This window comes from Gopherus flavomarginatus, chromosome 2 (genome assembly GCF_025201925.1).
Source record: "Gopherus flavomarginatus isolate rGopFla2 chromosome 2, rGopFla2.mat.asm, whole genome shotgun sequence".
NCBI classification, from domain to species: domain Eukaryota; kingdom Metazoa; phylum Chordata; order Testudines; family Testudinidae; genus Gopherus; species Gopherus flavomarginatus.
The window spans coordinates 116,078,694-116,106,586 of record NC_066618.1 but is presented as its reverse complement, the minus strand read 5'-3'; the positions used below and the strand labels follow the sequence as shown (position 1 = coordinate 116,106,586).

The 27,893-nt window shown below is 44.5% G+C and overlaps 1 protein-coding gene across 6 annotated transcripts in view; it reads right to left on the bottom strand.

Annotated features, from left to right (window-relative positions):
* LOC127043697 (poly(rC)-binding protein 3-like) overlaps positions 1-27,893 on the bottom strand; it is a 751,631-nt gene that overhangs the window by 239,473 nt on the left and 484,265 nt on the right. For all 6 annotated transcript variants that reach the window (XM_050937755.1, XM_050937765.1, XM_050937766.1 and 3 more), the window contains one exon: positions 10,366-10,476. The gene's annotated coding sequence lies outside the window, so the exon portion shown is untranslated. The remainder of the gene's footprint in view (positions 1-10,365; positions 10,477-27,893) is intronic.

Here is a 27,893-nt window from a genome sequence, read left to right as displayed (position 1 = left end):
CACACCACACAACAAAAACACTGACCCAGGAACCTGTCCTTGCAACAAAGCACGATGCCAACTCTGTCCACATATCTATTCAAGTGACATCATCATAGGACCTAATCACATCAGCCATGCTATCAGGGGCTCATTCACCTGCACATCTACAAATGTGATATATGCCATCATGTGCCAGCAATGCTCCTCTGCCATGTACATTGACCAAACCGGACAGTCTCTACGTAAAAGAACAAATGGACACAAATCTGACATCAGGAATCATAACATTCAAAAACCAGTAGGAGAACACTTTAAACTGTCTGGTCACTCAATAACAGACCTGAGGGTGGCAATTTTGCAACACAAAAGCTTCGAAAACAAACTCCAACGAGAACTGCTGAACTCAAATTGATATGCAAACTAGATACAATCAATTTAGGCTTGAACAGTGTCAAGGTTCCTCCCCTACTCTGAACTTTAGGGTACAGATGTGGGGACCTGCATGGACACTTCTAAGCTTAATTACTAGCTTAGATCTGGTAACACTGCCACCATCCAGAAATTTCAGTGTCTGGAACACTTCCTGTCCCCCCAAAACCTTCCTCTCCCCGGGCAGCCCTGAGAGGCTTTTTCACCAAGTTCCTGGTGAACACCGATCCAACCCCTGGGATCTTAACACAAGGAGAATTTAACCATCCCCCCCTCTTTTCCCCCACCAATTCCTGGTGAGTCTAGATCCAATCCCCTTGGATCTTAAAACAAGGAAAAATCAATCAGGTTCTTAAAAAGAAAGCTTTTAATTAAAGAAAGAAAGGTAAAAATCATCTCTGTAAAATCAGGATGGAAAATATTTTACAAGGTAATCAGATTCATATAGCCCAGAGGAACCCCCTCTAGCCTTAGGTTCAAAGTACAGCAAACAGAGGTAAAATCCTCTGAGCAAAAAGGAACATTTACAAGTTGAGAAAACAAAAATAAGATTAACACGCCTTGCCTGGCTGTTACTTACAAGTTTGAAACATGAGAGACTGATTCAGAAAGATTTGGAGAGCCTGGACTGACATCTGGTCCCTCTTAGTCCCAAGAGCGAACAACCCCCAAAACAAAGAGCACAAACAAAGACTTCCCCCCACCAAGATTTGAAAGTATCTTGTCCCCTTACTGTTTCTTTGGTCAGGTGTCAGCCATGTTTACTGAGCTTCTTAACCTTTTACAGGTAAAAGAGGCATTAACCCTTAACTATCTGTTTATGACAAACAGAGACTGGGAATGGCTGAGCCATTACAAATGCTGAATCTATCTCCCCTTGTAAGTATTCTCATGCTTCTTATCAAACTGTCTGTACTGGGCTACCTTGATTATCACTTCAAAAGTTTTTTCTCTTACTTAATTGGCTTCTCAGAGTTGGTAAAACTCCTGCCACCTTTTCATGCTCTCTGTATGTGTATATATATCTCCTCAATGTATGTTCCATTCTATGCATCTGAAGAAGTGGGCTGTAGCCCTCAAAAGCATCTACTCAAATAAATTTGTTAGTCTCTAAGGTGCTACAAGTACTCCTGTTCTTTTTGCAGATAAAAGACAAAGAGCAAGTATAACATCCACTGTAGACTGCCCAGCAGTGAAGCCTGATGAGTCAGGGCAATGGCATTTCACAAGGAGAGCCTGGAGCTGGGTGAGTTGGGCACATGTAACAACTGTTCTGGGAACAGAAAGCAGAGCTATTGGCCTGCAGTGTGTGTGGGCCTTTTCCTTGATAAAGTAGGATGAAGATCCCTTCCTTCCACTCCATGGGTAACTTCCCAGTAGTCTAAGCCCAGACAAAGTGTTAGTGTTATGCTACACCTATGGGCTCTATGGCTCACCTGGGAAGTTCGAGTGTTATGTTGTTGTGTCCAGCAGCAGTTTCTTTATGGCAGAGCAATGTAGGTACAAAGGTACATCTACACAGGTTTCGGTGTCAGGGATTGCATCTACTACTAACACGTCTAGATCTGGCCAAGGCGTCGCTTCAGAATGATTAAGTGCAGTCTCATAATATTCCTTCCATTTTTGCAGAACTTTTTCTTGGGTTGAGAATGTTTTACCATTAGCCTTATTTATTGGCACAAACCCTGTGCTAAGTCCACTTTTGGATACAAGTAACTGAACAGCTTTGAATGCAGGTTGTAATTTTTTAGATCTTATTCCCTCTCCCACCTCTTTTGCCAAATTCTTAAAATAAGTGTCACGATCCACTTTTGCTCACATCTGAAAAATACCTTGAAAACGTTTACATTTGACGTCATCATGGTGGTGCCTGGCCTCAGATTTCTTTGCAGAATTTGAAATGTCTTAGCAGATACGCTACAAGTGAAACCCTGGGCTTTCTGTTTTGGAACAGCATCTACAACTTCTCAGGTGACTATGCTTATGGTTGTCCAAGCTGATTCTACCTCATCTAGGACAGCACCAAGAGTATCTACTTTGAGGGAGGAGGTAGCCTAACTAAAATGCAGGAGGATGAGGAATGGGGAGGGGGGAATACACTTGCACATCCACACACACTTCATTAAAAGAAATTATTAAGGTTGCAAAGTCAATCACTCAGAAATTAGGAAATGCCACGATAAAGGCTGCCAGTGCAATCATAATTCAGTCCTCCTGTGCATATACCTTATGATAAGGTCTTTAAGTACATGATCACATACTATTTTCCCACATTCTTTTATGTTCTTCAAGTTTTTTTTATTTTATGCTCCTGATTAACAAGCTCCTAGAACCTGTTCAGCTTGTCATAAGTCAAAGCAGTCTTCACTGGCAAATTCCACGAAGGAAAAGAATTAAAAAAACAAAAATCAAACGAACAGTAAGTTGAAATAAATGCCTCTAGTCACACATCAGGAAACCATTTCTAGGTGAGTGCAGCTGGAGTTACAAAGTTTGGAAATATCTAAACCATGGCAGAAAACAGTTGTGTCGTTTTCTCAGCCTAAAGACTCTTTTTAAACAACCTTCTCTGTCACTTGGCCCAGGCAAAAGTGACTTTCCCACCTGTTACTCAAACTCCTCCCCAGTATTAGGGTACACAGTTCTTTGTTCTACCAAAAGTCCACCCTTATATTTGAGTAGGAGAGTTACTCATAATGGGCCTGATCCAAAGGCCACTGAAGTCAGTCTTTGGATCATGTCCCATATCATCTTTCAACACCAGTTATTTTGACTCATGTTTCTTCACAGTCCACACAGGTATGGCAATTGCTTCTGTGAGCATCTATTTCCAATATCCCAGAGAGCCAGAATGACAGAATTACTCATGCTGATTTGAATCTTACTCCACAAGAAATCTTACTGAATTCAATACCACAATGTACGGTACAAGGAACCATTTAGTGTGAGACCAGATATGAGACAATCTGGCTCATAGACAATTATTAGTCTGTTTTTCCATTTAGTGACTTTATCTATACTTTAGGGTATGTTACTTAGTCAAAGCTTGATAGCAGAGTAAAGAGGCTGAGAAGTTTAATATAAATTAAAAATCAAATATCCAGATACAGTAACTCCTCACTTACCATTGTAGTTATGTTCCTGAAAAATGCAACTTTAAGTGAAACAATGTTAAATGAATCCAATTTCACCATAAGATTTAATCTAAATGCGGGGTGTGTGTGTGTTAGGTTCCAAGGAAATTTTTTGGGGGCAGACAAAAGGCATTATATACTGTACAGTACTGTACTGTAATGTGGTTGGGAAGTGCCCCCGGCTTACCGCACACAGGCACAGCCCACTGCAGACAAGAACGCTAGGAAGCACCTTTGCAACAGCAGCGGCAGCTTCCCCGAAGAAGAACAGGCTCGGACTTTGCTGGGAATGCTCCAGGCCCACCTCTTCCTGTCCCCGCTCCACTTCACCTCCACCTCAACCTCCACCTCTTCCCACCCCCACTCCACCTCCTCTCCGGAGCATGCCACATCCCTCCTCCCCTCCCCCCAAAGTTCTAAGCACTGCTTAGGACTTTCTGGGAAAAGTGCTGGGAGGAAGGGGGAGGAAAGGAGAAACCTTATGTCTCCGCTCCTCCTCCTCCCTCCCAGAAAATCCTAAGGGCCGCTAAACAGCTGTTTGGTGGGGTGTTTAGAATTTTCTGGAAGGGAGGGGGAGGAGTGGAGACACAGCACTTTCCCACTCCTGCCCCTCCCTCCCAGCACTTCCCTGCCCCCAAACAGCTGTTTAGCGGCACTTAGGATTTTCTGGGAAGGAGGGGGAGGAGGCGGAGAAGCGGAACTTGTGGAATGCTCCCTTGTAAAGTTGCTGCTCTTCCACAAAATCTTACAAGCAGTGGACAGAGCAGGCAGCCAAACGACATTATAAGGGAGCATTGCACAACTTTAAACGAGCACGTTCCCTAACTGAGCAAGGACGTAACATTGAAACAACGTTAAGCAGGATGACGTTAAATGAGGAGTTACTGTACAACTATCTGTCACAGGAAGAAAGTTAAAATAAATCAACATTACAGTGATGTGGAATGGTCAGTCACAATGCCATGTACCATGTTGTAAGAGTCACCAGGTTTCTCTCTTTCCTTTGGAATTTTGGAACATTACAGATGTCATGCACTTGACTCCCAGTGAGGGAGGGTAACAGTCACTTGCTACATAAGTACCTTTGTTAATCACTCACAACTCAGCCTCAGATAAAGAGATTTATATTCACGACAGTCCAGAGAAGTGGTTCTCAACCTATTTACCATTGTAGGCCGCATAAGCAGCTCTCTGTGTGTTATGTGGTCCGCATCCACACAATATATATACTACTTGCATGGCTCTGAGGATGTCACATGGGCCAAAGCTGTGTGCTGACTGGGCTGCAAGCAGCCTGCAGGTTGAGAACCACTGGTCCAGAGGTTTCATGAATAGCAGAGATAGCTCAGCAGGACCATGATTTTGGCTGGGGCCAAACACATGTAAACAGAGACGCTGCTGGAAACAGGAGGGAAAGGTAGAAAGAAGAGACAGGTTATAACTATAAAACAAATAGAAGCATTGACATGGAAATCTTTTTTAAATAGTAAAATTTAGATACTGTAGTAGTTTTGTTCTGGTATTTTAGTTTTGCTTCTTTTTTCAATTCCCTTAGCCCAATCGAGGGCAAAATGGACAGTGAAGAGATGCTGAGCACCTCTACTGAAATATCTCAACACAGGAAACTTTCAGCCACTGGCCCAAATAAATAAATAAACGAACAAACCAACCAAGAACGTCACTTTTCGCAGGGTAATTAAATGGTTTGGCTCTTTCCTAATGAACTGTACTCTTGGCTGTTTGCCCATTCAGAGCCAGATAAGACAAGCAAAGAATGTGTTTGCAATTGTCTTTTAAATGGACAATAGGCTGGTCAGTGTTTTTTAGTCCATCTGAGCTCTAGTAGCCTGCACTTAGCATTCAGTCAGAATGGTTTCTATGGTCCACGTTATCGCAGAGTGTGACAGCCATGCTTTGGAAGTGCTACTCTTCTCCTCAGAAAGTCATTGAATGGTGAAGTGCTTTGGGCTCATTTGAATTTATAGCCATTCACTGGAGTTATGCAAAGCCCCAGGAGGAGCCTCCAGGGAACCACATGCCTTCAGAAAATCACAACAGTTACAGCACCTGAGTAGTATGAGCTCCCCTGTGAGTTTGCTTTACCCTGGCACTTGTGTGGCTAGCAGCCCTATCTGGGACAGGCGTTGGACTCACAGGGAGCTTGGGGAACTCAAAACTCAACAGGGCACCTTTTAGAGGAGCCCAATTTCTTCTATTATTTTAAGAAGCACAGCATTTGTTTACTATATATATGCTAGACAGACCGATCCTACACAGCAAGCCCTCCCTAGCCCCTAATGCCCATTATGAGCTTGGTCCGGACAGGTGCTGAACATCCACAGTTCCCACTGAAAGAAATGGTCCAAAACATGAAGTCCTTACTCAGACCCAGACTGTGTCTGGCCCTAGCTAGGAGGGAATGAAGGGAGAAGGTGCAAGGAACCTTCCCCTAGAAACAATGTCTGTGCTTGAGGGAGCACAGAGACCACTCCCTATTAGCTTCCAAGGGCCACATCAAACCACATGCAGAGGGAGAGAGTGCGAGCATGAGAGAGCGGACTGCAGCATCCAAAGGGATGGTGCAGCTTGTGCTCTCCCATGTACTTCATGGAATACACTCCTGGAGCTACCCAGGCCACAGCAACTCTGCCCTGCTCTCAAATAGGACCTAGTCTCAATCTGGCCCATTGTTTTTTACTCAGTTCTGACTTAGATCAAGCTGTGAGTGAAATGAAGGGTTGGTTGCAGGTGCTCAAAATCTCTCCGGATCAAGACCTTTATTTGTTACCCTTATCAGCTCAGGCAATAAGCGGTTTATCAGATTTAGACAAATATGCACTGCCAACATCAAATGAATGCCTATTTATTCAGAAGCATACTCCAATTAGCAACTCCTACAATTAGAAGAAAGGATGATTAGAAACATATGTCTGTATAATTGCACTTGTTACTGGATCACAGGTTAACACCATTTATTTATGGATTTTCTGGAGTGCATCTAACTCCTCCCCTTCCCCATGCCATTTTTTCTTTAACACACACTGAGATGCACTTAGGCTTTATTCTGGGAGATGCCTGCTGAGATGATGGTTAGAAACCTAAGAAAAATATCAAAGTGTTAGTATAAATCCAATCTGGGGAAAAATTAACAATAGAAACATACATTTGATTGAATAAGTTTTTATATTAAGGTACCACAGAGCACCCTCATATACAAATTGTATTTCTAGGAAAATGTATATTAGCATTGCTAAGTTACTTTAAATAAAATATACAGTACTGTACACATCATGAAAATCTGGGCTCGGAATTTTGAAGGCAGGCTTCTGAACCCTCAATAGTCACCAATTACTAACAATACCAAAGCTACCTGAAACCTTCTCTCGTCTTCTTTAAAAAAAAAATAAAACAAGCCACAAAATTTCCTCTGTGTGACTGGGTCTCAAATAGCTTTCCTCTGGAATTCCCCTAACACAATTAAAATATGTTATTCATCATATCTTCATTCCTGCTCACCAGTCTTTTTCTTTCCCCATTACAAATAGTTTCTATTTAATGCTAAGCTAAGTTTATCAGATGACCTTGGGCAACGAATACTAACACCCGTTTAGATCCTTCAGCAATAGTTTTAGTGGCAGCAGGTCTTAGAGAAATATGAACACACTGTTGCATTTGTATTACAATTTATATTAGGGCTGTCAAGCAATTAAAAAAATTAATCACACTACTAAACAATAGCAGCTATATAAATGGTAAATAATAACATTCTTTAAATCTAATTTTCTTATCTCGCTACATATGCTATTATATACTGTGTATTGTTATGAAGTCTCATTTTTTGGAAGGAAGTAGCTAAGGTTAATTAATTATAGCAGGTAAAAACTTTTGCTACTCTAGTAGCTCTATTATACAGCTTAAATTCAATTTATTTTGTGCATCTTTATTCCAGAAATGTTCAGTGGCAAAATGTGATAATGTCCTACTATTTCACTACCTATCAGCACAGTATGATCAAATAGGATTGCCAAAGCTGAAGAAGCATTAAGCCATGTATTGAGTTTCACAACACCCACAGCATGCTCTGAAGAGGAACATACTCCAACAAAAAGCAAACAACATAATATCTACTGTAGTTATATACAGACACAAAGAGAGAGATACCTTAGCCTAAGATGCATTGTAGTGATATGAAAATCTTCATTGCTATATAGGTGGAAGAGACTCTGGGATGGATTTTTTTAAAATATATTTCCTCAGTTGGGAAGCAAAGGAGAGTGGTTTGTGTTGTTTATAAATAATTTTGTCTCTTACAAACGCAGTTTCATATAAACCTAGCTCTTTAGTGATGGGGGAACTTCAAAAAGTTCTGAAGTTCACCTCAGTTCAGATAAATCCTGAGAAAATGGGATGTTTGTTTGATGTCAAGCTTATTAAACATCCTGAGGATCCTCTCTCCCTCCCTTAATCCAGCCAGATCCCTCTCCTTTCAACCTTTTATGATCCAATCCTTTCCCTTTAACACCTAACTCCCTCTCTAATCCTACACAGGTCTTCCCATCTCCCACATTCTTATTCCCAACAAGTTACTGATTCTCCCAACTTCCTCTTCCTAAATCCAGTAAAGCCTCCCAAATCGCTGACTCTGTTCCTCAACCTTCCTAAGGCCCCCTATATTTTTAAGAGAGAGCACCACAGGATTTGTCTCAGTTCTGATGCTCTTTGCTAGACTTGGGGTCCCTTAAAAAGCTGGTCTAACAGGTGGTTTGCTCTTCCCTTAGGATCAGAGTCAAGGACCCAGTAAGGTCCTCCTCCTGTTCTCTGGTTTACCTACGACAGAGGCAGTACCGTCCACAAAGCCAGGGGCTAAGTGGAGAAGGAGGTGACAGAGTCCCAAAATCTTTGATGGCTTGTCTACTTAGTTTTTGTACTGCTTTGCCTTTGGGGGCAGGGACCATCTTTTGTTGTGTGTTTGTACAGGACTAGCACAATGGGGCTCTGGTCCGTGATTAAACCTCCTAGGTGCTACTGCAATACAAACAATTGTTACCAAAACTAGCTATAATAATTTAAACACCTTTATGCTACTGTAACTGCATTCACGCTAGGCGATTGCAGCGATCTAGATTTTTTCCTCTGGATTTAGTTAGATTGATAAAAAAAAACTGAATGTAGACCAGCCTGAGGGCTAAGTAAGGGTTGTTTAGGTGTGGCGGGAGCTGAAAATATGACACCACTGATGTCACTAGCTAGTGAAAAGATGGTCAAGAGGGGCTCTGAACTGGACCATCAAATGATGCTCAGAATACTGCAGTTGGAGTTGAATCTCAGGTCTAATGCCCTGCAGAAAGAGAAGCAACTCAGCAACACAAGGAATCTCAAAGAGCAAAGAGCCCCTTACCTAGGTGCAGGGCTGGTGCAACCATTTAGGTGACCTAGGCGGTCGCCTAGGGCACTGGCATTTGGGGGCGCCATTTTCTTTGGCAGCGACCGCAGCGGCCGGATCTTCAGCCGCTGGTCGCCGCTGACATTTAGGCGGAGGGAGCTGGGGCAGGGAAGTGCAGGGAGGGCCGCCTGAAGCAAGTAAGGAGGGGGCGGCATGCAGGGGAACTCCCCGCCCCAGCTCACCCCTGCCCCGCCTCCTCCCTGAGCACGCCATGGCCACTTCACTTCTGCCACCTCCCAGGCTTTCAGTGCCTAAGCTGATTGGCGCCGCAAGCCTGGGAGGCGGGAGAAGTGAAGCAGCTTACCTCTACCCTGCCTCCTCCCTGAGCACGCCATGGCTGCTTCACTTCTCCTGCCTCCCAGGCTTGTGGCACCAATCAGCTTAGGCACTGAAAGCGTGGGAGGCGGGAAAAGTGAAGCAGCCAAGACGTGCTCGGGGTGTTTGTGCGCGGAGCAGGGGTGAGCTGGGGCAGGGAGGGTGCCTCAGGGCGAAGGGTGGAGGGTGGGGAGCTGCCGCGGAGGGAGTGCCTCAGGGTGGGGGCGCAAGGTGGAAGTTTTGCCTAGGGCGTGAAATATCCTTGCACCGGCCCTGCCTAGGGGCTTGGTAAGGAATTATTGTTGCAGTTGATTATGTTTCACTCTGACCCAGGAAAGTACCTCTTTCTGGGGTCACTGTGGCTCAAGTCTGAACAAAATTTAGGATCTCATGGCCAAAAAAGTTCACTGTGAAGAAGGCTTTATTGACCTACCTACACTACAGTTACAACTGATATATAACCATATATGGCTATGTCCAAAGTCATGGTTAAGGTCGCATTGATACTACAAATTGGAACCATTTTGTAACTGGATCTTGAGACAATCATATTGTAACACAGTAACCTGCCTCAACTGTAGTGTAGACAGGCCTTAGTCTACTTGGGAGGCAGGAAATTTTGAATTTTTTATATTATTCACCGCCAATCATTTTGTGGAGCTATTTTGGTCTCAGTGCCACAGTGAATTGCTCTCTTTTCTCTTGGCAGGTCAGCAAATAATGGATTTTTCAGTTCACTGGCAATTTTGAGACATCAAAATTTGTTTTGAGTTGGACCAAAACCAATTTTTTTGAAATTTTTGGTGGACAGAAAAGTTGAAAAACAATTGTTTCGGGCTAAATAAAACACTTCATTTGAACTAAAGTGAAAAGTTCCATTTCAATTTTGAGCACTTTTAAACATAGTATTGCTGTCAGATCTGCATTTTCCCCTGAAACGAAGTTTTTGTTGAAAAATTTCACCCAGCTCTAGTCATGATGGCAGCCAGTGCCAGAAAAAAGAGAGGAGAAAAGTCAGGAATGGAAGGCAAGAAAGAAAAGTAAATAAGAAAGAGGACTTACTTGTAAGAAGACCCAGTGGTGTTTAAGAAACTTCTATCAGTCCTTCCTTGCAGTAAGTACCCGTGCACTCAGTTAAGGTAGAAATCTTTTAAAGTTATAATCGACTATGTTCTGAAAAGAAGAAGATACAAGGGTATAGCAATTATTTCAGCCATCAAGTACTGCAATTAAATGACACTAAGGTTTCTATCTAAGGTTAAGTAATGTCATGAGAGACTTTTCTATTACACTGTGGAATGTATATAATGTTTCCAGCCCTCATTCAATGATAAACCACATGACACAAGGTGCCCACAATCCCTACCCAACCTGGGTGCCTGGAATGCAGTCCCAGAAGCGCACAGCACTGGCTAGCATGGGTGGCAGGTTAGTATAATTTTTGGGGGTGCCCAAGTGGATCTGTCCGATCCATAGGATGGACCAGGGCAACTGCACCGGGCCTCATGCTTTGAGGGGCTCTGTGCTTCAGGGGGATGTGGGCTCCAGGGTGGCCTGGGGGGTTAGCAGGGTGCCTGGCGCTGACAGCAGCGAGCAACTCTGCTCCGCTCCGCCTCTTCCCACCCCGCCCCCACTCCACCTCTTCCCTGAAGCCTGTGCCCCTGAGCAATACCGGGAGCTGGCAAGGTGGAGCGGAGTGGGTTGGGGCCAGGTCAATTGCTGCTGCCAGCGCCAGGCCCCCCCGCTAACTCCCCAGGCTGCCCTGGACCCCGTGACCCCCTGAAGCACAAGGCAGGGGTAGGCACCACCATGTTGTGCGACGAACACTTGACAAAATTACCAGACTTAGTGATGGACATTCGGGGTGTGGCGGTATTATGTCATTCAATCATTCAACCCATAAAATAGCACACATTTTGCCACACTGAAAAAAACCAACAACAGTAACCTAGCTAATAATAATAATAATAATAAAAATAAATTCTACTCATAATTAATGAAAAATGTTTGCATCCTGTATATGAGATTATATGAGAAATGAAAATGAGCTTGCTTTGGGATTTTGCAAGGCACTTATATCATTTAAACACATTTGGTACCTTGAATAATGATAACATTTCTTGCAAATCACATAAATAGAGAACCCACGGTCCCCTTCCCTCACCCCATTGCAAAGGCACAGGGGTTATTGCTGGCTGCCCTAGGGCTGCAGAAAACCCTATGGGCAAAACATATGAAAAGAAGAGGATTAATTTATACAGACGGCTGAAGGGGACTCCCATAGTGCATTAATTAACACTTAATAAATACATCAAAATTAAATACATTACAGAGATAAGAACCTGTAATGACAGACTTTACTTCATGAGAAGCTCCAGAGAAAGAAGACCCTGAGGGAGTAATGGTAGGGGCAATTCTGGGGAGACCAAAGGGGCTAGTAGAGGGAGCAGACAGAGAACAAGGGTAGAGGCAGAGTCACTGTAAGTGTGACCCAGTCTTCTGCCTCGCTGCTGTGGGTGGAAACACTGATCACTATCTCTATAAGATGGAATATTAGAATGGAATGCCAGGAAGAATGAATGACTTGAGGACAATTTCCTATACAGGATGGTTTGGTCCACAGAAATAAAAATCTGTGGTTTTGGACAATGGAAAAAACCAGGTAAATTCAAGTGACTTTTAAAATTGCCTATGAAACTGAGTTAACAAAATAAATGAGCTTATGAACAATCAGAAAATATACTTCTCAAGCGAAAAAAACTATAAATGGACTTCTTTGCAAATAATTGTAAGTTTTCTTACAGGAAAAGCGACAGACTGTCTGGAAAGGAAGCGTAGATTGAATTACTTGCCTCAGTGAAATTAAATATCCAGAGAATTGCTGTGCCTGTGATGATGATGATGACTGGGGCTTGCTCACCTGTGGCTCCCCCTCTCTGTGCTGTGGAGGCATGGCCAGGCAGATCTGCATCTGCATGCAGGTGCCATCTCAGGTGCAGCTCCCATTGGCCATGCTGGCCAATGGGCTGGTGGGAGAGGAGACAAAGTGGGAGATTGTAGGGAGCTCTGGAGCAGGGGAGAGGGGAGTTGTGTGGCACAAAGGGGGGGCTCTCTAGAGAGAGGACACAATGGCACAGGGGTCATTGGGGGTCTCTTGGGAGAGCAGGGGGTTGTGTGGGTCTCTGTGGGTCTGGGGGAGTGATGGACGGAGCCAGCCACAGCTCAGGTCTTGTCTGCTCTGCAGGGTGTGTGTGTGTGTTGCTATAGCCCCCTCAGGAAGTCCCCTCTGTACTGTGTATTTATGACACCCTGGGTTGCCCATCACTGCTCCTTTCACCCGCCCCCGGCTCCATCTGTCTGTCCCTACAACCCCCCGGCTGTGTCTGTGTGTCTCTGACAGTGACAGACTCCTGGAGCTCTCTCTGCCTGCGGCTCCCTCCCCCTCCCTGCTGTGGAGGCATGGCCAGGCAGCTCTGGCACCACCTCCTGAAGCTCCCATTGGCTGGGGTTCCCAGACAATGGGCTGGGAGCCAGGTCAGTGGTGGGGCCTCGCTGCAGCATGCAGTGACTCTGGGGACGGGGGAATTGCTTGTGGGGAGGCAGGGGAGCTGCCCCCGAGGTGAGAGTGCTCCACATTGCCAATCCATGGCACGGGGCCCCCCAAAGCACAGGGCCTGGGGCCCAAACATTGGTGGAGCTGGGCCCACCTTCATGAATATTGATGGAGCATGGGCACCACGGGCCCATATAACTCGCCGCTGTGCTGGCTAGGGTAGGGTATGGTCAGAATACCTAGGAGATATAATTCAGTGCATCCTCTTGAAAACCTTCCACTAGTTGGGCTCCTGTGGTGCCTCAGCAAGCTGTTCTACTCTGGTAGAGAGAACAAAGAGGTGGAGCCTCCCAGTTTCCACTTGTGTTTGGTATATAGGTGAGTTTCTTCAAGGATAGGTTAATTATTGCCTTAGTTGGGCATATGCATTGTAACCTTGAAGCTATTTGGAAGAGATGGATTAGGGTTTTCCTGCAGTCCTTTGTCCTTTTCCTGTAACTGGTTCATCAGGATGGCCGTGTACATCCCTCAGTGTTTCCTTCATGTTATTTCTTATGTCAAATTTTTCCTCTTCCTTCTGTGTAGTCCTGGCCACAGCAGGAGGGATAATGATACAAGGAGTGGCATTGCTTTCACCTTCCTGCAGCTGAGAGACTCAGAGGTGGTTCACTCTCACATGTACCCAGATTGGAGATTAGAGGTGCACATTTGACAGATGATCCTGTGACTGCTCCAGAAGGGTCACCTAGAGGAACCGCAAATGGGTGCTCAGGGAGCCAAGTGGTCAGTGCAACTTACCCCTTGTCCCTCTGTTGGGAGTGGTGGTGCAGTGGCAGTGCCCGGTTCCAGACCCCAGGCTAGGAATGTTTTGACCTCCCCACTGAGTCTGGGTCTTTGCCCTTAAGTGGGAAGTGGTAGAAGGACCCGGACCCTCCCTCTCTACTGGGTCCCAGCCCAGGGCCCTCAGAGAAGTAATATTGGCAGGTTCCTCCCCTTGGAGAGTCTAAATCTGCTGCCCTGGGCTACTTCCTACCTATCTGCTCCTTCAGTTTAGCGTGTGTAGGGGCCGACCCCTATAGTCCAAACTGCGAATAGTTTCACAAACAACTTCCAAATGAGCATGGCCATGAAAGACCTGCTGGTTTTCAAAGGTGGTGGTGTGGTTGGAGAAGGCACTGCCTCCTGTAGGGCTACTTGGGCCCAGTATTGCCTTTTAACCCCTTCAGGCCCGGTGTGTGGTATGTATACCTTATCACAGTGATATAGTCACTCTGCTCTAAAGAAGCAAGACTCAGAGTGTGGTTGGTGAGAACCCACAAGTAGAACATGGTGCCCCAACTAACATCAGTTTTATGGAGAGTCCCTGATAACGGTTATGGTCTCTTTGTTTCGAGAGGAACTGTGATTCACTGTGAAACATGGCAACAACTATCTATTTTCATCTTTGTTTAATGAAGCTGCCACCCTTTTGATCCCCCTAAAACAATGTTTCTGTCCCTCTTTTTTGACATGCCAGCAGGAGAGAATGAATGATATAAGGAAGGAGAATGTTTTCCAAACACTCAAATCTGCCCAGAATGGTCAAGAATAAACAATGAAGCCTGGTCTACGCTGCAAAGTTAGGTCAATGCAAGGTATACGTCGACCTAGTTATGCATGTGTCTACACTTAAATTGGTCTCTCACCAATGTAAGTGCCCCATTACGCCAACACTAACACCACCTCCTCGAGCAGCATAGAGCCATGGTCCATGTACTTAAGTAATGCAGTGTCTACACTCACGCTGCGATGACCTAGGTCAAGACTAACTGTACTCCAGCAGCTGTCCCACAATGCAGCACACTGACCACTCTGGTCATCATTGTGAGCTCCATTGCCAAGGGGTCACTCGGACTAGAAGTCCCTCCTCCCCTTTAAAGCCCCATAAATTTTTAAAATTCCTTTTCCTGATTGGCTTGGTGAGTAGAAGAGGCTGCACAGGTACGGCTCTGAATCAGCTGTAGAAACATTGACATCTACACGCAGATTGATCAGGGGATGCAAAAGGAAAAGAACAGGAACCAGCACAGTGCCATATGAAAGCCAAGAAGCTGTCAGAAGGCCAGGGAGGCCAATAATCAATCCTGTGCCAAGTTGCAATCCTGCCACTTTTACAAAGAAGTGCATGCCATATTCGGCAGACACTCCTCCTCCCCCCAACAGCATGAGGGCTCCCTGCTGCGAACAGCAAGGAGGAGGAGGAGGTGGTGGTGGACGTAGAAGAGGAGTATGTGAGATAGGCGACTGGGGGAACCAGCTGCACAGTGAGCCAGGACCTCTTTTTGACACCACCACAGTCCAGCCAATCCTACCGGTCAAGCACAGGCAAGCCCGAAGCAGGGGAAGGAACTACGAGTAAGTGTGTAGATAAATTTCCAATTACAATGATGACACCCCCGAAAGTAGCAGGACACATCTTTTGATTTTTCATTAGTTTACTCGTGCTAGAAGAGACAAGGATGCAAACAAGAAAGGCAAAGTTGCTTATCTGCTTTTCCTTCATCTCTAGAGTTGGGAGAACATGTGGAATAGTTCATGTGCACTGGCATGTCCCTTGAATCCTCCTGAGAGATCTCAATGAAACTTCCCTGGATGTGCTCTGCAATCCTCTGCCAAAGGTTTCTAAGGAGGGCTGCCTTATTTTGTCCTCTGCAGGAGGATGCATTCCCATGCCATTCAGAGATAATTTCAGCAGGCATCATTGCAGTAAACAGGCGAGCAGCATATGGGCCTGGGTGACTTCAGGACACCAGCAGCAGCTGTGCTCTTTCTGCCTTTGTTACCCTCAGGAGTGAGATATCAGCTAAAGTCATCATGCCTGTGGAAAATGGTGCCAGTATTCAGTGCCATTGTTCTATACTACTAGAGTCATGCAATGGAGCAACTCCCTTTTCACTTTCCCAACCCGCAGCAGGCTATACTCTGTTATGACTGTTGCTGTGATTCATGCTGTGGACAAGCAATCCCAAGCAGAAGTGAGAAGGCAGCGCCTAAAACTTTAGGGGAATAATGGGAGTGAATTTAGCGTTGTAAATTTCGTTTGCCATAGTGACTACACTGACAATAGTATCTCTGTGTTTTATCTGTATCTGCTGCCATCTGTATCTTCAGGGTCTCCCCCTACACATGGAACACCTGAGTCAGATAAGGAGGAGAATGAAGAGGACTCAGGATAACATATTCAGTGAGATCCTGCCAACCAGTGCTGCACTGGACCTCAAGGATCAAGATTGCAAACAGCCTCGAGAAGAAAACAGTGGAGAGGAGAAAGGACCAGGAATCCCAGTAGGTAAAAGGAGAGAGAGATGCACAAGGACATAATGGGGCTTCTCAAGCAGCAAACACAGATGCCAAAGAGTCTGGTGAATCTGCAGGTTCAACAATCACATGCTCCCTTCCCTCTGCAGCCCATGAAGAATTCAATATCAGGACCTCCATATAACCCTACCTCCAACGTTCCACATGGTATCAAAGGTCGCTGTACATTGCCAAGAGTCTCAGTCCTATGTAGCAGGAGGCGATTAATTGCCCTGCATATTTGCATGACAACGGTCCCTGCAGTGGATTTCCTGACTCCAGAATGATTCCTGGCTAACTGGTAGCAATGTGGCATTGCAAGTTTCCACAGTGTGATCGCAACTTGCTTCTCCATAGTCAGTGCAGCACTCATTCTGGAGGCTCTGCACTGCAGGGTGGGGTGAGCTTGGGTGTACAGATGCAGGAATGTGGCCTTGCACATCCAAAAGTTCTGTAGCCACTTATCCCAAGCCCACATTATGATGCCATCCTACCAGTCAGTGCTCATTTCTCAGGCCCAGAAGTGGTGCTCCACCATTGGCAGCCTCTCCTTGAATGCCACCAACAACCTTGAATTAGTTCTTGCTATGTCCCCCAGCAATCTGTCCTCCAAGAAATCATCATATTCTCCAGTCTAGTTCTTCTTGCAGCTCTGCAAATACTCCAGGATTGTGAGCTGTGGGCTTGCAACGCTCATGACAGCAGTGCAGGGCTGTGCAGGCTCCATGCTTCTGTCAGAGATGGTGGACAGCAAGGAGGGCTGTGTGGTTTTGTGGGATTTTGAAAAAAAGCATGGAAGTTATACGATGCAGTAACACTAGGGGATGGAGACAGTTGCAAACTGAGCAGTTGACCCCATGCTCCCAATCAGCCCTGCGTGATTCGTTTTGGCCCTATCATGCATTGCCAAAACTTCCAAAAAGATAGTGCATTGAATGGTGGCAAGAGGCACAGTGGGATATTTACCCAGGGTGAGCCACACTTCTGCATTAATACAAGCACTCCTGGTGAGTGCACACACCACCAACACAAGGAGACAAGCATACACATGCAGAGGTGCTGTACTAACTGCAGCAGCTGTGTGCCGCTGTAACTTTAATGACATAAGTTTGTAGTGTAGATGTGGGCTAAGAAATGCAACAACTTTCCAGAGAAAGCTGACACAATAGCTACAAGATAGAATCCATGGTTACTACTGCTTCAAGAAACCTGAGCTCCAAGTACCATAACCACAAGTTTAAAAACATTGTAAATTGTTCATAATGTATGAACAGGTAGTTACAGTGAACTCACTAGAACACACCATTAAACTGGAACTTAAGTGGCTTCATTAAAATGCCTTTGCTTGTGGTACAGGGCTCTGATTTGCCTGCAAAATAATTTCCCACAATAATCACGTTTAAGAATAAGATCGGGGCAGTGCTGGGGGGATTGTGGGGGCCATAGCTACCCAAAAATTTGCCTTAGCCCCCCAGTAGCCACCCATTCTAGTGCAAAGTTCAGAGCTGGGTGCCCAGAGGGTGGGAGAGTGCACCCCAGAGACCCTGCCACAGCTCCCTCCCTGCGCTCCCCTCCCAGCTTTGCTTAGAACGAGCTCTAGCTGCTGCTGCTCTGCTTCCCGGGACCTGGCCTGGGGGCGTGAGGCCATCCTAGGGCCTGGAAGTAGGAGCGGCACTGGCAGCTCACCAGTCCCTTTGCCTTGTGGGGGCACCTTGGCTCCAGCAGCCGCGGCCCTGCGAGGCACCAGCACAGGGTTAAAGTGGCGCCAAATGGCTTGCTGACACCGACCGGTATGGCAGGAGGCTGTGGGAGAGTTGGGTGGGGGGGTTTGATGGGCAGAAGCCCCCAGCTCCCCAACCGCCCATCCGAGTGCAGCCATCCTCCAGACAATGCAACTCATGATGCTGCGAGCATGAGCCCTCTGGTTTGGGGTCGTGCTGCTGGGCCTGAAGGTAGTGTTCTGCCAGCAGAGTAAAGGGGGACCAGAGAGAGGCGCACTGGGTGCAGCAGATGCCTTCCAGGGGTGGGACAATGTGTGTGTGTGTGTGGGCTTTGGCGGAGCCTTGGAGCAATCCCTGAAGCAGAGACTCCAAAGGCCTGGACACACTGGAACCAGCTAAAAATAAGGGAGAGGGCAAACCCATCCTCAAGCCCCTCAGCCCTGTGCCACTCAGGTAGGAACCCCACCCCCGTTGCTTCCCTAGTTCTCTCAAGTCCCTTCTTGTATCATTAGCTGTTTTCCCCTCCCTTTACTTAATACATTGTCCAGAAGCTTTAAACTTCTGCTAGTTCTCTTCCTGAAAGCCAGGTTTTGCTGGGAAGAACCAGCTTCTACTTTGTTCAGCAGGTTCAGGGGCAGCAAGTACTTGCCCCTGTTCATCGTTGGGGATGGGGTGCTATGTCTCCAATGCTGGGAAATGAACTACTCTGCTAGAGCCAGGTGGGCTTGTGTCTAACGGGAGAGGATGTGTCTCCTTATCCACATCAGTGGCTTCAGATAGTGGAGTCACACTTGGGCTTTGGTGAAATTAATGTAGTATATTTAGCAGGGTGTACCTTTGTCATCTTCTTCATATGACACAATCCAGCCAGAAGCACCAAAGTTAGTTTCCCCAAATTATTTTAGTTCTATGCATTGTCCTGAACTGGTGACTATTTACGAGGAATAGCCAAACGTTCCTTTTATTTAAAAGGTATGATTAAATAACTTAAATGGGAGAGACATTAGCCTTCTTTCATCATGACAGCATAACTGGCTATTGCAGTAAAGCTGACCAGGATTATTGGGGGAAAATACTATTTAACTCAAGTAGATTTTCAGATGAAAATCAGGCCTAATTGACCATTAGCCATAGTTCATTCACCCATATATATACATTAAGGGCCTGATCCAATGATTTCAATAGAAAGCCTCCTGTTAACTTCAGCGAGCTTTGAATTAGACTCTTGGTAAAAATACTTGGAAAATCCACATAAAAAATGATAGAATAGTATGTTATATGCTGACCCATTACACTGTATTATGTAAAAACATGTTTACACATTTTTAAAAGCATGTCTTATGTAAATATTTGAGAATTTTAAATACTCAGCTTGTTAACATGATAGGCTGCAAGAGTTCTAACATCTGTAACAATTTAATTCATAATTAGAACTAGTGTAATAGCTATTTTTATGTATCTCACTTCTCATATTTTGAAGGAGTGAGATTATGGAAATATGTATTATTTCAGCTCCATTGCATAACACTGCTGCTACACTTAAAGGCTCTGTAACTGTTCTATTTTATATATCTCAGCCATTAAGATCTTATCTTTTAGGCATAGATACTTGCTCCAGGCTGCATTTTTGGATTAAAGAATCTTAGTCAAAATGATATTTTTATACAGTTTCTTTCTTTCTTTCTTTTTTAAAGACTATCTATTTTTGGAGTTTTGTAAATGCAAAAAGATAAATGAAGTCCTTTATGTACGTATGTAAAAAGTGAGTTTATTTTTTTTAAAATAAAGAGCCCAAGTTCTTTTTACACAATCAGCATAAAGAGGCCTTGACTTGGGAGTAAATGATGTTCACGCCCACTGTACGTACCCACTTTACAGTCAGAGCAGTGGGAAAAGGCCCTTAATGTAAGTGAGACTCAGTCCCTAAATGTTTTCATGTCATTTGACCATTATGCTGATTGGTACATAGGAGTAATTAGTATTTAAAACAGTATCTTAGTATCGATTTCTGCCCTTGGACACTGATGTGCTCCTCCCTTTAAGTCAAACAGGTGCAACAAGAATATATCCATGGTCACGCTTTGACCCTTAATAATAGGCCTTTATACACTGATTGTTATTTGCCAAATACTGTCCCTTAGATAGAGGTAAATTAATTATCAATGCCTCGGGTACCCGAGTGACTGTTGGTCTGTCCAGCATGGGCACTGAGATTCCAAATGGATCAGGTCACAGTTAACTCCCAGAACCGAGAAGCCCTCACTTGTGGAACTCATCCCCTGAACCTCAGGGGCTGTCCTGAGGAGTTAGTACAACACCTTTCCGTCTGGGTCAGCTCATTGACTCTCATTTTCAATAACTCTTTATGTGGTTTATTTTTACTATTTTAAAAACCAGAGTGGCTATTACCTGGCCCAATTTGTGCCAGTTTTATTAGTTTACAGTATAATGACAGATGTTATAGGACTCAGTTCTCCAAGATGCTATGCTCTCTGAGCTTGATCCATTAGAGCACATAAACGTGCTTATCTTTAAGCTTTAAGCATATCTTTAAGTGCATGTATAGTCAATGGGACTATTTGTTCTTAAAGTTAAGTCCAGTTTTAATTGCTTTCCTGGATCAATGCCAGAATGCTCAGCACCTCAAAAATGTTTTGAATGTTCAGATTATATCTATTTAATTGGGTCTGGATTTGACTGGAATGGAAATAGGGGCTTGATGGCTAGGGAAAAATGTGTACTTATTTTCCTTCAGTTGTTTATTTTGCTTTAAACAGTAGTGTGTGGGTGTGGTTTTTTCCCTTGTCTTTTTATATCCAAATGGTTAATTTTAAACTATAATACATTCACTGATTTAAAGGAATTAGCTATTAGTATTATTTAACCAGTATTTTTCCTCAGAAGTTTGTATTTGTTTATTTGTTATTGTTGTTAATATTATTAGTTTATTTATTTATTGGCTTAGGTTTTTTGCTATTAATTTTTTGTGACTAAATGTTGCACCATTGAGCTGCCATAGATGAAGTTGAAAACTGATCTGTCTGTATATATTTTTATTCTCCTTTTGATGAGAACATCAATAAAACACATTTATTAAGAAAATAAGTATAGCGCAGCCCCTCCAATTTTTTATCTAGCCTATCTCATTCCCCATACTAGAAAGAGGCTAGTGCTACCCCTGTATAAGAGGATAGTATTTAAAGGTGAGAAGTGGTCACTTGTAGCATTATAGTTTTTCTACCAACCCTTTCTTTAGAGACACCTTTTTAAGTATTTTCATAACTAGGTTTTAACAATCCTCATGCTGACATTTGTCATCAGAGATCTTACCTAGAAGCAATCTAAATAGACCAGACAGACACAGGGTGGGGGAAGGGGTATAACTACCCAAGAAGATGATAACTTTTTCCTCTATCAAACCCTAAATGAATATGAAAATAAAAGCCTTAAAGAGATAAAGATAAGAACTTTAGGCAGATCACTGATTATATTGACATGCAGAATATGTGACCAGACTGTTTGCCAAGAGTTGGTGCCTAATCTGCCCAGAACTAGGCAGAACTTTTTATTATATTATTAAAGCATTTTATTGAATGTAGCCCTTAATCTCACAAGAAGCATCCATTGTCAGATAAGAGCAGCTGACTGAGTGGTGGAACTATCCAGCTCTTAACCTGATCCCTGTCACACTCGAGTAAAGAAAATTTGCAAAACTGGGTCAAATGAATAAGAGGCTGCCGCAGACTTGAAGCAGGCCTGCTTACTCACTCAAAACCATTCCCTTTCATTGAAACAGTCAACTGAAAGTGACATTTTCACATACTCTATGCTCTGTATATAACTGGAAAACAGTGTACATCTCATCTCCATAATTGTTGAGATGAATGTTGTTGAGTACACATTAAAGTGCTTCTCTCTTCTGGTTGGAAATATCCACCGGATGACAGTGTGCTGGGATTTTCAAAGGGAGTTCACACTGAGTTGACTCTGAGTGCTAAACTCCCTCAGGCCCATTGCCTACCTGAAAAATTGCACTGATTTAACTTAAATTAGTATCTAAACCAATGTAGTTAAACTGATATAAACCGCTTTGAAGACAGTTTTATATTAGTTTCAGAATGGCTTATTCTGATTGAACTTAAACCTATTCATAAAAGCTTGTCTACATGGGAAATTGACTGGAACAGCTAATTAACTTTAAATCACACCATACCTTATTCCGGAATAACTCCCCTATATAGACAAGCCCTAATCAACTTCAACCTAAATTGATATAAGCCTGGTTTAAACAGGAAACCAGAGTGTCCACTCAGCCTTTTGTACTGGTTTAACTAAGGGTATTGCTGAGGGGGACGGAGACACCCATCTGTCGTCCTGACCGTTCATCCCGGGAGGTATGCTGCCTGCCAGGGGCCCATATCCGAGATGTTACAGAGGCATTGTCGAGGATTATCCAGCCTTCTGACTACTACCCCATGCTACTCATCCATGTGGGCACAAATGATACTGTGAGGTGCGACACTGAGCAGATCAAGAGTGACTACAGGGCTCTGGGAGTATGGGTTAAGGAGTTTGAAGCGCAGGTGGTATTCTCTTCAATTCTTCCTGTCGAAGGTAGGGGCCCGGGCAGAGACAGATGCATCGTGGAGGTGAATGCCTGGCTGCGAAGATGATGTCGCCAGGAGGACTTTGGCTTCCTCGACCATGGGATGCTATTCGAGGAAGGGCTGCTAGGCAGAGATGGCCTTCACCTTTCGAGGAGGGGAAAGGCCTTATTTGCGCACAGACTGGCTAACCTAGTAAGGAGGGCTTTAAACTAGGTTCGACGGGGACAGGTGAGCAAACCCCACAGGTAAGTGGGGAACAAGACCTGGGAGATGGGTCGGAAACAGGAGGGAGCATGGGCTATAATGGCAGAGAGAAAGGAGGGTCAGGGCAAAGCTGGGAGGCAAGATCAAACCAGTATCTTAGATGCCTATATACAAATGCAAGAAGTATGGGTAATAAGCAGGAAGAACTGGAAGTGCTAATAAATAAATACAACTATGACATTGTTGGCATTACTGAAACTTGGTGGGATAATACACACGACTGGAATGTTGGTGTGGATGGGTATAGTTTTCTCAAGAAGGATAGGGGAAAAAGGGAGGAGGTGTTGCCTTATATATTAAAAATGTACACACTTGGACTGAGGTGAAGATGGACATAGGAGATGGAAGTGTTGAGAGTCTCTGGGCTAGGCTAAAAGGGGTAAAAAACACGCGTGATGTCGTGCTGGGAGTCTACTACAGGCCACCTAATCAGGTGGAAGAGGTGGATGAGGCTTTTTTCAAACAACTAACAAAATCATCCAAAGCCCAAGATTTGGTGGTGATGGGGAACTTCAACTATCCAGATATATGTTGGGAAAATAACACCGCGGGGCACAGACTATCCAATAAGTTCCTGGACTGCATTGCAGACAACTTTTTATTTCAGAAAGTTGAAAAAGCTACTGGGGGGAAGCTGTTCTAGACTTGATTTTAACAAATAGGGAGGAACTCGTTGAGAATTTGAAAGTAGAAGGAAGCTTGGGTGAAAGTGATTATGAAATCATAGAGTTTGCAATTCCAAGGAAGGGTAGAAGGGAGTACAGCAAAATAGAGACAATGGATTTCAGGAAGGCGGATTTTGGTAAGCTCAGAGAGCTGATAGGTAAGCTCCCATGGGAATCAAGACTGAGGGGAAAAACAACTGAGGAGAGTTGGCAGTTTTTCAAAGGGACGCTATTAAGGGCCCAAAAGCAAGCTATTCCGAAGGTTAGGAAAGATAGAAAATGTGGCAAAAGACCACCTTGGCTTAACCACGAGATCTTGCGTAACCTACAAAATAAAAAGTCGTCATATAAAAAATGGAAACTAGGTTAGATTACAAAGGATGAATATAGGCAAATAACACAGGAATGCAGAGGTAAGATTAGCAAGGCAAAGGCACAAAATGAGCTCAAACTAGCTATGGGAATAAAGGGAAACAAGAAGACTTTTTATCAATACATTAGAAGAAAGAGGAAGACCAAGGACAGGGTAGGCCCACTGCTCAGTGAGGAGGGAGAAACAGTAACGGGAGACTTGGAAATGGCAGAGATGCTTAATGACTTCTTTGTTTCGGTCTTCACTGAGAAGTCTGAAGGAATGTCCAATATAGTGAATACTTACGGGAAGAGGGTAGGTTTAGAAGATAAAATAAAAAAAGAGCAAGTAAAAAATCACTTAGAAAAGTTAGATGCCTGCAAGTCACCAGGGCCTGATGATATGCATCCTAGAATACTCAAGGAGTTAATAGAGCAGGTACCTGAGCCTCTAGCTATTATCTTTGGGAAATCATGGGAGACGGGGGAGATTCCAGCAGACTGGAAAAGGTCAAATATAGTGCCCATCTATAAAAAGGGAAATAAAAACAACCCAGGAAACTACAGACCAGTTAGTTTAACTTCTGTGCCAGGGAAGATAATGGAGCAAGTAATTAAAGAAATCATCTGCAAACACTTGGAAGGTGGAAAGGTGATAGGGAATAGCCAGCATGGATTTGTAAAGAACAAATCGTGTCAAACTAATCTGATAGCATTCTTTGATAGGATAACGAGCCTTGTGGATAAGGGAGAAGCGGTGGATGTGATATACCTAGACTTTAGTAAGGCATTTGATACGGTCTCGCATGATATTCTTATAGATAAACTAGGAAAGCACAATTTAGATGGCGCTACTATAAGGTGGGTGCATAACTGGCTGGATAACCGTACTCAGAGAGTAGTTATTAATGGCTCCCAATCCTGCTGGAAAGGTATAACAAGTGGGGTTCCGCAGGGGTCTGTTTTGGGACCGGCTCTGTTTAATATCTTTATCAACGATTTAGATGTTGGCATAGAAAGTACGCTTATTAAGTTTGCGGACAATACCAAACTGGGAGGGATTGCAACTGCTTTGGAGGACAGGGTCAAAATTCAAAATGATCTGAACAAATTGGAAAAATGGTCTGCGGTAAACAGGATGAAGTTCAATAAAGATAAATGCAAAGTGCTCCACTTAGGAAGGAACAATCAGTTTCACACATACAGAATGGGAAGAGACTGTCTAGGAAGGAGTATGGCAGAAAGAGATCTAGGGGTCATAGTGGACCACAAGCTTAATATGAGTCAACAGTGTGATACTGTTGCGAAAAAAGCAAACGTGATTCTGGGATGTATTAACAGGTGTGTTGTAAACAAGACACGAGATGTCATTCTTCCGCTTTACTCTGCGCTGGTTATGCCTCAACTGGAGTACTGTGTCCAGTTCTGGGCACCGCATTTCAAGAAAGATGTGGAGAAATTGGAGAGGGTCCAGAGAAGAGCAACAAGAATGATTAAAGGTCTTGAGAACATGACCTATGAAGGAAGGCTGAAGGAATTGGGTTTGTTTAGTTTGGAAAAGAGAAGACTGAGAGGGGACATGATAGCAGTTTTCAGGTATCTAAAAGGGTGTCGTCAGGAGGAGGGAGAAAACTTGTTCACCTTAGCCTCCAATGATAGAACAAGAAGCAATGGGCTTAAACTGCAGCAAGGGAGATTTAGGTTGGACATTAGGAAAAAGTTCCTAACTGTCAGGGTAGTTAAACACTGGAATAGATTGCCTAGGGAAGTTGCAGAATCTCCATCTCTGGAGATATTTAAGAGTAGGTTAGATAAATGTCTATTAGGGATGGTCTAGACAGTATTTGGTCCTGCCATGAGGGCAGGGGACTGGACTCGATGACCTCTCGAGGTCCCTTTGAGTCCTAGAGTCTATGAGTCTATGTCTACATTAGAAATGCTACAGTGCCACATCAGTAGCGCCACACTGCACTGCCGAAGCGTAGACATTTGCTACAGGAATGGAAGAGGTTCCTCCATTGCTGTAATAAATCCATCTCTCTGAGGTAGCTCAAGGAAAAATTCCAGGGTATGAAATTTTTCACTGCCCTAAGTAATGTATTTAGTCGACCTAACTCTGTAATGTTGACCAGCTCAAAATTAGTTTCAAATCACACCTGCAGTTAAACCAGGGCAACTTTCTTATGCAGGCCAGGTCTACACTACAAAGTTTTGCTGGCATAGCTATGTCAGTCAAGGGTGTGAAAAAATCCACACCCTTTACTGAAACAGCTATGCCCTCAAGTCCTTGGACGGTAGGGGAGGGAAGAGAAGTTGGGAGCTCAGGTGAGGGAGGAATGGCACCCCCCAGGTCTTCCAGTGCACCCAACCACCTAGAACCCCATAGCCTTACCAGTGTACCCCAACCTTCCTAGACCCCCAGCTCTGCCAATGCACCCCAACCCATGCACAAATCCTGCATGCTTTGGAAGTGAACTAAATTAAATTAAGGCCACTTTAGTTCTGAATAACAGCATCCATACAGGGGTTTAATGCAGCTTAACTTATGGTGTGGTTTCCAAAGACACTTAGTGTGGATCTGAAACTAACAATACGTGCACTGTCAGGGTTTCTGGCATGTATACTCTGAGAGAACAAGGAGTACACCATGACAGGGGGCTTGCTGACTGCAGGTGGAGATAGGGCCAGCTCCAGGCACCAGCACAGCAAGCAGGTGCTTGGGGCGGCCAACGGAGAGGGGCGGCCCATACAGTTCTTCAGCGGCAATTTGGTGGCAGGTCCTTCAGTCCTTCTTGGAGGGAAGGACCAGACGCTGAATTGCTGGTGAAGAATGAAGCAGTGGTGATAGAGCTGACACCAAAGTGCTAGTGACGCCGATTGCGGCTTTTTTTTTTCTTCTTCTGCTTGGAGCGACAAAAACATTGGAGCTGGCCCTGGGTGGAGAGAGGTGGCCTGCACTGGCATCATGTTTTGCTCACTCTGCAGTGCATTGGCGGTGACTTAAAAAGTTGTGATCTCTCAGACATTGTGGTGATTCACTCAGGTGGACGTGATCTGGGTCTTATTCATGGTGTGCACCTCATACAATGTATGAGAGTACATTTGGACTACACCAGAGATGTGTGTCCAGGAGCTGAGATAGTTTTCTTTGATTTAGTTGAGTCTCTGAATAATCACTAAAGCGACAATATGAAAGCTATTACATGTTAGAAGAACATTAATCAGAAGATTGGAGGGTTCATGGTTTACCAGAAAAGACATACAGTATGGCATAGAAACATTACAAGCTCTGACACCCCGCTGTTTCTCAGTACAGGGTACAGCTCTTGGACAACAGTTAGACGATCTCTCTCTCAAACATAAAACTCAACATTTTGGAACAGAAACTCTGTCTGGCCCTGCCACAAACTTCACCCTCCAACCATTCTGACACACAGTCCCACTGTAGCAGAGATGCCCTTCGCTCCAAGCACTGCATGTGAGTCAGGTTACAGAATAGGGGGACATAGCAGCAATTGAAGTGTTTGTATACCTGGAAGCAAAGACTTTGGGAGACGCATTCCCCATTTGGGGGTGGGGAGTCCTGAGTACAGTAGTTGGGAGGGAGCCAGGTTGGAGGGGGGAACACAGTGAATGGGTCAGGGGCATGACTGGGGAGGTGTGCCGAAGCAGGGTTGGTAGGATCCAGCTGCTGCATGTGGGGGTGGAAGAGGATGGAAGGTCAGTATGCAAATTGTGGGACATATGTACAACTGCCTTTTAGGCTCTCAAAAAGTAGGTCCCTCAACTGTGGTTTGCATTTCCTTAGGGAGTCTGGAGCGGTGTAGCCATGATATTCATCTCATCATTATGGCTGTTGAGATGGAATGGGCAGCTCTATCAGTGGAGTTCAGGCTTGTAAAGCCATACGAGCCAAGAGGCATCCTTCAGATACGAGTGCCTGGAGTTGCTCCTTCTTGTCGTCAGGAACGTTCCAGCAGAATTCTTGTATCTTACAGTAGTTGATGTAGTTGTATTTGGCCATGAGAGCCTCATAATTGGAGATGTAGAATTGAAGCATGGCGGATGAATAAGCCTTGTGGTTGAACTGGTC